The sequence below is a fragment of the Trachinotus anak genome, unplaced genomic scaffold, assembly GCF_046630095.1.
Source record: "Trachinotus anak isolate AG129_WGS33_773 ecotype Australia unplaced genomic scaffold, CSIRO_AGI_Tana_v1 ptg000025l, whole genome shotgun sequence".
Taxonomy (NCBI): Eukaryota; Metazoa; Chordata; class Actinopteri; order Carangiformes; family Carangidae; genus Trachinotus; species Trachinotus anak.
In genome coordinates, this window is record NW_027273876.1 from 20,626,121 (window position 1) to 20,636,120 (window position 10,000).

Sequence of the window (10,000 nt, forward strand, 5' to 3'; positions counted from 1 at the left end):
TGTTGTTGAGGCACCAACAGCACTTTGGTAATGGGTGGGGAGAGATGGTGGTTTTGGTTAAATCTGAATAAACCTGTTGTGCCTTCAATCTCTGTGAACTAATTCTTCATTAACCATAACCCTAAACTAAACCAGGATCTTTCCCCTTTAGCAAACTGGTCAGTTTCATTAGGCTTCATTGACAGGTACAATGGGGCATCGTCTGCATAACAATGGGTGCTTATGGAGTGTTTCCTAATAATATTGTCCAAAGAAACAGATATAAGGTGAATAGAACTGGTCCAAACACAGAACCTTCTGGAATTCCATGTCTAACTTTAGTGAGCATGGAGAATTTATGATCTTATAACATCTACATACTAAATAGAAATAAATAATAAAATACTAAATGTATTCACAAAGCATCTTACGGTTAAAAATTGCTTCTAACTTGCTGATTTAGGAGAAACGCCTATAAATAATGGGTGTGTCAGTCCTAACACCTTGGGCTCCTATTTTTCTGACTCCTACACTGTAAACCCGAATGCTCAAAATAATTAATTGGAATGAGTAGTGTAAACTCAAAATCATCTTAGAAGTTGTTCTTACTTAAAAAACTTGAGTGCCCGTAGCTATTTGCTTATTTTTGAGTTTATCAAACTTGTAATTTTTGATTAATATGAACTTTTTGCATTTTTATGTAACTGCTATTTAAAATTATTAACTCAGCCTTACTTAAAACTACATGGATTAAACATGTCTTTATGTCTTATTTTGAAAGAACAAATAAATAAATAAAATCAAGAACAAATTAAGAATTAAATCAATTGCATCAGATAGATTTGAATAAATTATCACACACACGTTATTAAATACGTTTATAAACGGGTACACTGATAGCCTAGCGGTTAGGGCGTCCCACTTTGGTGCATATGCCGTGCAGCTGGTCACTGAGTCGACCCTTGCTGTGTCATTCCCCTGCTCTCCTCCACTTGCTTCCTGTCAATCTTCACTGTCCTATCCAATAAAGGCAAAAATGCCCCAAAAAATATTAAAAAACACATCCGTTTATAAATAATTCATTGTTAATAGTTTGCATGTTACAAGGTTGGCTAGTTAATAAATTACATTTTTTTTAACAAGGGGGAAAAAAACAGGCTTCCACCGGAGGCGCTCTTATTTTGTAGTATTTGCGTGCACTTCCTCTTCAAGCCAGCAGATCGTCACCGGAGCCGAGGAAGAGAAGTGCGGGAAACTAACCGACCGGAGCACGGTAACACTGAGCTGTGAATGTAAGTAGTCAACATAAAACTTGCTTGAATGTTTGTTTCTGGAGGTTCAGCGTGTTTTTAAAACGGACGAAGTGAGTCACGTTTGCAATGTAAAACGGTTAACCGTTAGGTTAGCAAGCTAGCATGCAAAGTCAACAGTTAGCTGTAGAGGCGAATTATATGTATTAGGCTCATGCAGAGCGGTTGCTCTGTCGTGGCGTGTAGTTCTGGTGGAGACCAACGTGCAGTGGTGGATAGTAAGGTATCATGTATTAGACTGCTCAATAAAAAAATCTGTGTTGGAGCTGTGTCAGTGTTGTTAAGCTAACTCCACGTGCCTTAGACTAGCTGAAAATCAAATCATAAATTTTACTACCAGCCCAACTTCACCTACCTTTGACTTATTTGTGTAGTAAAATGTTTTGAATAGTCTATCAGGCATCTTAAACATCTACTTTGTTTTATTCAGTGTTGGTGTATTGTTGTACTCTAATGAATAATATGACTGCAGTTTTTGATACTTCTGATGGAGGTTTAAATTTCATGACAGGTGTCCTGTAAAATATTTTTTTGTATGTGTTTTCAGGTTGCTGCGACAAATATGACTTGGCACTGTAAGTTGTGTTCAGCTTCTTTTACAACTAGAACATATTTATTTAAACACTGTAGACTGCAGCACAGCCACTTTTCAAAAACTAGCCCACTCCCATGCCTCCATGATGATTGTATGTGCACATTTCAGACACTTAGTGCACTGAGTACTCATCTGTCAAGATATCATACATAAGAACATAACAGCAGTGCAAAGGAGATTCAGGAACTTTTGACTTTCAAGTGTCCTTTATGCACATTTCAGCAACCTTTTTCTGAGTCTGTACTTCTCAGTCACATAAGAACACACTTAAAAAAGCATGAGACAGTGGTATGCCCTTACAAAGGTTGCAACTATAGCACAAATGTGTACTCTTCATTTAACACCCATAAAAGTAGAGTGCATCAAGCAAGTCTTGCGTCAGACTTTGGTAGTGACATTGTCCATGAGCATACTCAGAATCTCCAAGCCACCAGCTCTAACGTCACTATTGATTTGGATGAAGTGTGTCCAGTTCAGAGCACAGAAATGCAGAATGATACCTCAAAACTAAAAGATCAGCTCAAACTTAATGCAGCATCTTTATTTCTAAAGATGCAGACTATCCTTCATGTGTCAAACACAGCTACACAAGAAATAGTTGATCACTTGAATCAGATCTTCTCTTTATCTCAGCCACTGATCAAGGATGCAATTAACGATATATTGCAGAGACATGGTCACAATATCACAGATTCCACACTCGATGAAATTGTCAGTGCTGTCATGGACTCTAATGTTGTTTTTAGTGCTACCTCCAAAGGTGCAGAGTTGTCCTCTTGTAAGCGAAGAAAGACATTTATAGAGCGCAACTATCCATTGGTAATGCCAGTAGAGTACCATTTAGAAGCACCTGGTCATACCATGATGTATGTTCCAATACTTCAAATGATTCAGGAGCTGTTTAAAAACACAGATATCCTGAGCAAGATCAGAGAACCAAACACTGAGCCTGGTTATTATGTGTCATATCGTGATGGCTCTCATTTCCAGGAAAATGAATTGCTCTCAACAGAAGATCTACACCTAGCAATACAGCTATACATTGACGATCTTGAAATCGCTAACCCTCTCGGCACATCACGTAAAGTTCACAAACTTTGTGCTGTATACTGGGTCCTAGCAAATGTGCCGCCCAAGTATAGATCAGCAATGCACACTATACAGTTGGCCATGCTAGCTAAAGTGACAGACCTCCAGAAGTATGGATATGCAGCTGTACTTGCTCCACTGGTTCGTGATATTCACACACTTGAACAGGATGGTGTGTTCATTGAATCTGTTAGTCAGAATGTGAAAGGCACCATCTTCTGTGTTTCTGCTGACAATCTGGCTGCACATGGGTTAGGGGGCTTTTTGGAGTCATTCAGAGCAGATTATGTTTGCAGATTCTGCATGGCCACAAGTGAACAGTTTCAAACAACTGAGGTAAAAAAGGAGGAATTTGTCCAGAGAACCAAAGCGAGTCATGACATTCATGTACAAAACGTCCTCCAAGATGAGAGTTCAAGCAGCCAATTTGGGGTTAAAGGTGATTGTGTCTTCCGTGAGTCACTTGAGCACTTCCACCCTATCACAGGTTTTCCTCCAGATCTACTACACGATCTTTTGGAAGGAATCGTTCCAGTTGAACTGGCACTTTGCATTAGAGAAATGATTCGGCTTAAATACTTCACTTTAGAGTATTTGAACCAAAGGATCACATCATTCCCATATCAGCACACTGATAAACCAAATAAACCTCATCCAGTTCCCAAAACATTCATGACCCGGGGAACAATAGGAGGCAACGGGCATGAAAATGCTACGCTGTTAAGACTACTTCCGTTACTTGTAGGCAGTAAAGTACCAGAGGGTAATGTTGCATGGGAGGTTTTGATGGACTTGAAAGACTTGGTGGAATTAGCACTGTGCCCATCATTTTCTGATGAAACATTGGAATATTTTGTTTGCAAAATCAGTGACCACAGACAGATCCTACAAGAGGCTTTCCCTGAGTTTAGGCTTCGTCCTAAGCATCACTATGTGGAGCACTATCCCACCTTAGTTAAGTGCTTTGGGCTCCTGGTGCATGTTTGGACCATGCGATTTGAAGGTAAACATCGTTTCTTTAAGAGAGTGGTGCATGATGCTCAAAATTTCAAAAATGTCTTGAAGACGCAATCAGACACCAAAACATGATGGCATATCACCTTGGTTCACCATCATTCTTCCGGTGATCCAGGATTTTCTCTGTTTTGGTTTCAGCTCTACCAGAAGTAGCTCAGGCTCACATTAGAGGACAAACAACTAGTGACACTGTCTATTGTACATCAAAGGTGACCATTGATGGCACAGACTATACTAGTGGCATGTTTGTGTCAGTTGGAAACAGTGGGGGACTGTCAAAATTTTGCAGACTAACACATCTACCTTGTGAATCACAATGTTTCTTTTCTCTGTTGTGATTATGACTCCTGGTATATACAGCATCTTCGATCCTACGAGCTGTCAGCCACACAGGGAAGCCAGTCTATCCACCTGCAGTCTGACTTCAATGATACAACCCCACTCTCTGCATACAAGATTGATGGCCTGCTGCTGTTGACTCCCAAGAAGTTCATACAAGTGAGACAAAATCAAGACCACTCTATGGTGAGTAATTCTTCATGAAACATTAATTGTTCATTTATTGGAAAATGTGCTCAGTATAACCAATCGTTATATAGCTACATCAACATACATTACCTGCATTTTGGAATTGCACTCTTTGGTAACACATTCTAAAGAACATGTCTATAATGCATTAAAAGCACAAATATAACTGGCCAATGTCATGGTAGACATAATGTACTGTGGGACCCAGGTCTCAGATTTTTCTTTCAAACACAGTCACTTTGGCATGGAGGTATAAAGCATTATGAATGCTGAACACATTGGAGGTTGTCATTAATGATGTTAAACAATTAGTAAGACTTATAAATGCACTATAATGTCTGTGTGCTGATGTGTTTTTAACCTTACAATCTCTTCATTTATTAAAGTGATGGCAGCTGAAGCCCCACAAAACATGATCCTTCGTGTCATCGAGGCAGACCGTGTAAGAAAATTAAAACTCAGCTCCCGTCCGGCCTCTGTTGATGCACTGATTGAGATTTTAAAAGAACAACTGGAACTGGACTATGACTTCAGTTTGCAATACGAAGATCCAGACTTTGATGGAAAACTCACTTGCCTTGTTGACATCGAGGAGTTACCACAAAAAGCCTGTGTTCATATTTCACTTACACAGGATTCCAGTTCTCTTGCATCAACTGATACCCTTTCAGATGTGTCATCCCCAGAACGTCTGAGCAGATGGCCTCCTGGTCCTTTTCAAATTCCCACATTTGCGTTTGACGTTGAGCTGACACTTAGAGATGGGAATGCTGAATTTGAAAAGAATGAAAGACCTCTTCAGTTGTCAAGGGACCAGAAGCACAATATTTTAGACAAACTGGCATCCACCATATATGGTTTTAAGGCATACCCCAGTGATAAAGAGATAGCAATGGTGGCTGAAGCTCTAGTAAGGAAGCACCCCTGTTTAAAAGAAGTAGGATCTGACAATGGAAGTAATGGCTGGAAGAACAGCATCAAGTTTAAAATGGGCAATTACAGGACCAAGATGAGAAGAGCTGGATGTCAGGAGGTCGCTGTAAATGCTGGGAAAAGGAGCCGAAAAAACCCTGAGAAAGAACCTTCACACTCCAACATCAAAAGACCTAGGCGCGCAGAGGTCAACTTCCTGCCTAACTTTCCTCAAGGAGAGGATCCCTCAAGTCTTGACCTGTTGAGGCAGGCTATTGTTGAGGAAGTAAAGAAGACTGAGAGAAACCTACCCCTTATTAGTAAGATGATGCAGAACATGTTTGCTTTGCGACGCCAGACCATTGTGATGTCATGTCCTCCGGTGAAAGAGCTAATGGACCTCTGGCCTGCTCTTCATATGCAGTCTGAGGTAATATGTATGTCACATTGTCTGTAATGTTGCCTAATTTCATTCATCATAAAATAAATAATTGCTGTTACCGTCCTTTCCTCCAATGCAGGTGTATGCAGAGTTCCAACGGATAACTAACCAGAACCTACCTAACACTTTCTACGCGGAGCTTGATCGCCACACTCCTCGTTTGATGGCCTTATTTAGGCAGAAAGCCTCCAAAAGTGGAAAGACGGCAGATGCTTTGGCAGACATTTTCAAAGTCCATGATACACAGGTGATTATACAGTACATTTCACAGGTAGAGTCTTAGTGTAATGTTGGGAGTTTAATGCTTCAAATAAGCTTTTAAATTCCACAATTGCACCAGATGAGTCAGCAGATTATTAGTGGATTTATGTGCAGATATTGGAAATTAATTAACTAATAATTAGTTGGGACTGTTTAGCATTTGGTTTGAATTGTAAACTTGTCACAACACTATTTTAATCTTCTTAGGAATTACATGATGTCCACACAAGGCGTACCACTGTTCTCCATGCCCTTCCTGTGTATCTACGTGAGGAAGTCTCTGGATTTTTCAGAACATGTGTGGTAAGTCCAAGTAAAGAGATATCAGGCCTATTGTACTGTAAATTAACCAATTCATATTTTCATTTCATTTCCAACACACTAGAATTCCTGTATATGTACCAGTATTTCAACTTAAAACCTCTGGCAAGATCTTCATAAGTGTGAAGTGTCATTTTGGGCCCTTTACGGCATCAAAAAAAATCAACTGCAAAGAAAATCAAGTAGCCGTCATTAGCCTAACAGTGGAACACATAAAAATCATCTCACTTTCTCAGCAATGAGAGAACTTGTGTATTTCTTGTTATGTATGACATCCAACTGTAATCAAAATTGCCACAGCCATAGTTTCAGTAAATGTGATTATATGAGCTCCCTTTCATTTTTTAGGATGATATGGATGAGCCAGACCTGGGGGATGCATCAGTGCTCCTCCTTACAACCGTCAGCGATGATGCAACAAGCCCAGTTCACTACCACCCAGTGAGAGTCTCTGTTGTCCTGGAGGGTGATGTGGTTGTCAGCCTCCCCAGGCTTGCTGATGCCTTCCTGGTAATGTTCCGCCTGATCTATGCACTACATCTCAGTTATCCCAAGGGACTGACAAACACTTTTGAGTTCACACAGAAAATCTTACTTGGTCTTGATGACTCTAAACTGTCACCCAAGCTGCAGACTCTTAAAAATGACCTGATGTTGTATGTGTAAATCAAGATCCAATAAGGAGTGGTGGATTCTGATGGCTCACTCTGTTAGAGCACAGTCCACAATGATAATATGTCATGTCAGGTCCATGTTGACTACTGTTCAACTGTAGATGTTAAAGTTGCTGCTCTACTCAACTTGTTTTTAGCCAAATGGCACAAAGTACACACTGTCTTTGTACTGGTTAATGTAAATTTTATTGTTGTTTAACTGAAATGCAGGGTTGAATTAAGTGTTTATACACTATGGCATTTTGTTTTTAAAAGGTGTACTATATAGTTTTGGGAAATCATTTTTTTTATCAGAAAAGAAAGTTCTTCATTGACACATTTTCATAACTAAATAAACTCAGTTTCAGGCTGCTTTACTTAAGTAAAGTAGCCACCTTTCTGGTTGGAAACAGTGTTATAGGGACTTTATTTTCTTCTGAGGATGGGATGTTTATTCTGTTATGGAAATGGATCAAATAAGTAGTTTTTATTGTCTTATTAATATTGTTAATTCGGATTTTCAAGTTTGAATTACTTTTCTAAAGCTATACAGTGCACCCTGAAGTTGCTAGATTTGAACCAGATAGCCAAATGAAGGCTACACACTGCCTTTGTACATGTAAATGTAGTTTTGAAATTTTAGCAGTTCTAGTTGTGAAGCATTCATAAACAATTTGTTTATACATTGCTGCACTGCAAGTTTACAACCAGAAGGCCACAAGTAACAGTTTATAAGCTATTTGTGACATAAAGATATTTTCTTAATGTGATTTTAGCTTTTCTGAGTTTGAATATTTTCTACTATTACATGGTTCATCTTAAAGTATACACAAAAAGGCCAGAAGTAGACTTGATATTTTTTTATTTATGCATTTATTTATTTGTTTGTTTTTTAATTTTATTTTTTTTGCTAAGAGACTGGGCAAGAAAAGTTTATACTAAACATCTGAATAGAAAAAAGTTTAAGGCAATCAGTTGCCACAAATATTTTACGTTTGGATGTAAATGATTTTGATTTGTGCAAGTCTATGTTTTTGAGTTATCAAAAGATTTATTGAAAAAACTAATAAATGTTAAGTTCATGAAACATAAAAATCCTGAGTTTTCATGCTTGAAATTATTAAGTTCACTTCACTTATTGCAATGAGAAAGATAAATAAATATTCTGAGTAGCAGAACCTGAAAATATTTAAGTTGGCTTAATCAGTAAATTTAATTTTATTATAATTTAAAATTACATTTACCATAAACTCCAAATATATAAGCTCTGATATACTCAAATGTTTGAGTTTATGAACTCAAAATTGTGGCAACTGATTACCTCACTTTTTTTGAGTACTGCTAACTTATTCGGGTTTACAGTGTATTTGTGGTGGTGGGGGGGTGAGGCAGTCAGTGAGGACAGATATAATGTAGCATAGTGTTTTGCACAAGCTTTCCTAAATTAATTTCTGGCAGTTGAGCTACATGCAGCTCTAAAATGAAGCTTTAGAGATTGTTTATGTTATTATGAGAAGTAGAAGTAAAAGAAAAAAAATGTCTATGCTCAAATATTATAATACACATATTACAATACATCCATGCACACTTGTTGTTCAATGCTTTTAAATTCAAAAGTCACAAAGCATTGGACAAGTGTGTCTCAGCCCGATTCATCACTTTGTAGTGTCCCCAGAAAACACTTCCATTGTGTTGTGAGTATTTGCAGTGCTTTTGTTGTTAATGAAGATGTTTTCTCAATTTGTTTGTGTTTTGTCTATTTGCATGTTTACTTACCAGTGTGTTGAGCTCTCAGGGCCTCCATAGTTGCTTTCTCTGGAATTATCAAGGCTGTTGGAGCTGCTTCAGTAACATCCAATATTATCTTATCCTGATGCTTAGCTGGAGAGTGAAAGGACAACAGTTTGCTCAGAAAAACAGATTAGGGCTAACTGTGCAGAATAAATATATGAATATAACAAAGTGCAGACCATTAGATTTCCTCAACACAGTTTAATGCTGCAAACAAGCCAAGAGAGCTGCTGTGTATCGCTGCTTCATTGGCCGCATTTACCCCCTGAGGGTAAATAGCAGGGGAATGAAACTTAATTATTCTGTTTGAACATATTGTCAATGAAAGACAATACAGTAGGCAGTGCTGGGTAGATATCTATTTTACACCAAATACTGCAAAGGACAGAAATAGTTTATTTTTTCTTTGTGGCTCTACATGGGTCGCTGCCTTTTTAGAGCTGAAATAAGGTGAATATGATACATGGTGAAATATGGAAAGCTATTTTTCCTTTGCCCGTCTTTGTTTAGGAAATACTTCTAAATAATGCTCCTCGACTGACAGCAACGACAGTGTGGCAGTCAGAGTCTGCTGACAACACAAAGACAGTCAATCAGTAGCAGGCTAATGTGTCTTACACATCTACAGGACATGTTGAAGACAAAGCCACATGGCCCTGGTTGGATGATTCATCTAAATCAACATTTCAAACAATGGTTTGATGGCAGTGACTGGCAGTGCATTATGCAAGGGTGAGCATCAAACTCCAATAATAAATACACTAATGCTGCATTTGATGAGGTTATTAACTGTGAACAATTCAATATTCTTCAATGCCACAGTCTTGAAAGAGCTGGGAATCATATTGTTCATACAGCGTCAGTGAGAATATTGGCTATAGCCACAACAAGCCCTGCTTTATTGGCTTCAGGAGACCAGGAGGATATATATTTGGTGCTTTCCCTGCCTTCAGACGGCTAGTTATTTATTAACTTGGAAGCAGTCTGTTATCTGGTCAATGAGTGTATGAGTTTTGAATACTTAACCCAATCTGACTATTTACATAAATAAAATTTTCAACATTCACTGTTTGTGAAAAGCCTATAAATCCATCAGTCTGGC

At 38.4% G+C, this 10,000-nt stretch overlaps 1 long non-coding RNA gene across 1 annotated transcript; it reads left to right on the forward strand.

The window, feature by feature from the left end:
• The first annotated feature begins 547 nt into the window (after positions 1 to 547).
• LOC139608684 (uncharacterized) lies at positions 548 to 7,517 on the forward strand. Its single transcript, XR_011685075.1, has 5 exons — positions 548 to 1,271; positions 1,837 to 1,864; positions 5,952 to 6,119; positions 6,341 to 6,436; positions 6,803 to 7,517. It is a non-coding gene; the product is annotated as an uncharacterized lncRNA (long non-coding RNA).
• Positions 7,518 to 10,000: the final 2,483 nt, after the last annotated feature.